At 51.0% G+C, this 559-nt stretch overlaps 1 protein-coding gene across 1 annotated transcript in view; it reads right to left on the minus strand.

Annotated features, from left to right (window-relative positions):
• Positions 1 to 559, minus strand: part of Nek11 (NIMA related kinase 11) — a 202,127-nt gene that overhangs the window by 153,346 nt on the left and 48,222 nt on the right. The gene's annotated exons all lie outside the window — the stretch shown is intronic.

Here is a 559-nt window from a genome sequence, read left to right on the forward strand (position 1 = left end):
GAGTGAGTGAGAGAGTGGTGAGTGAGTGATGAGTGAGTGAGTGAGTGAGTGGTGAGTGAGTAAGTACAGAATCCCCTCACCATGCCCAGGTAATCAGCTGCCCAAGGGTCTAGTTCTGCCTGCTATGGTTCTGAGGCCCTGGACCCCTTCCTGTCCCACCCAGTACAGTGTCCTACAGTCTGTGGGTAAAACCACACTGTGCCCTCTATGAATTATAAGGGCAGACATGGAGCCTGGAGCACTACTGTGGAGTGCTCCCCTCCATCCCGTAAGACATTCAGTTTCTTTCACAGTATCTGTTTCCATCTCCGTGTGAATCTGTTTTGTCTGTACCTGCCCATCTACACTCATCATGACTTTTCTATTTCTGCCTGACTTACACGTCCTCCTTCCTCCCCTCCCTTTCTGCATCTCACTCTGTGGTGGACAGAATCTCGCTGTCTCTCTGTCTATGTCTCTATCTCTGTCTCTGTCTCCATGTGTGTGGGGAGTCTCTCTCTCCCTCTCTCCCACTCTCTCTCTCTCTCTCTCTCTCTCTCTCTCTCTCTCTCTCTCTCTC

The sequence above is a fragment of the Grammomys surdaster genome, unplaced genomic scaffold (assembly GCF_004785775.1).
Source record: "Grammomys surdaster isolate TR1022 unplaced genomic scaffold, NIH_TR_1.0 126131, whole genome shotgun sequence".
NCBI classification, from domain to species: domain Eukaryota; kingdom Metazoa; phylum Chordata; class Mammalia; order Rodentia; family Muridae; genus Grammomys; species Grammomys surdaster.